Genomic DNA, 1,078 nt, shown 5'->3' with positions numbered 1-1,078 from the left:
TGCGAGAACCGCAGAGGCGACCGAGCAGCAGACGGCGTCGCGGCGCCGAGCGCCGGGCGGCGGCGCATCCTCAGCGCACACAGTCCTCAATCGGACCAGCACACTGCAGATGTCCACCGCGCTTCGCACCGGGCCCGCGAGGACCTACTTTGGCCGCACGGCGCCGCGTGCAGGGTGCGCCGGCGCGCAGCTGCGCCGCCTGCCGCCTCCGTCGGCCGGCGCGCCTGCCACTGGCCGCCCCCACCAGCCGGCTGTAGCGCGTGCGCCCACGCACCGCGCGGCCAGCACGCCGGGAGGCCCCCCCTCACCGGCCGGGGACGGTCCCACCCAGCCACCGCCGCGTATCGCTTCACACCCACATGCCATTCACGTTCGTGGGCATGGTGGGTATCGCTGAAACAACCGGTTGGTAGCTCAACCGATCGTCGCCATCACTGATTCACCTCTAGCGAGAACAACCGCACCACAACCGTTTACCAGTTGTTCATTTGCGTAACGTCACCAGCAAACGTAGACGTCCATCGCCATTTGCAAATTCAACGATTGTTGCATGCCTGTGTCAGGTGTCACGACACACTATGTCTGCCCACATACACGCAACAACATGTGCACGCTTCGCGAACACGTGGAAGGTGGCCCCCGTACGTATGCGATGTCCATTGCGCGAACGACTGTCAACCGGCCTCTGTCGCATGTCGCAGATGTGGAACGCAGTGCACCATGCTATCACGGTGTGTGAGAAGAGACGACTACGTCTGACAACACGCGCCACTACATCAACAGACGGCTCATGCTGATCGCCATCCACGGCATACCATACTGCAATCCAGCTCTTATAGGGAGACGACACGTAGCTGAGTGCACAATATTTGGACCGTATGGTTCGCCGTTGTTGGCGCAGTCGTGGTACGGTCACACATGTACCACGATGTATCATTCAGTACATGAGGACCAATGTGCAGTACAGTGTGTGATTTGGACGTACAACATCAGCGGACAGTTGACACACGCCGTACCACAACGTAGGCTGTGCTTCGCCATGCAAATGCCAATGAACAACTGCGAAGGGCATTGAGCA

This window comes from Schistocerca americana, unplaced genomic scaffold (assembly GCF_021461395.2).
Source record: "Schistocerca americana isolate TAMUIC-IGC-003095 unplaced genomic scaffold, iqSchAmer2.1 HiC_scaffold_489, whole genome shotgun sequence".
NCBI classification, from domain to species: domain Eukaryota; kingdom Metazoa; phylum Arthropoda; class Insecta; order Orthoptera; family Acrididae; genus Schistocerca; species Schistocerca americana.
This window is presented reverse-complemented; position numbering follows the sequence as displayed.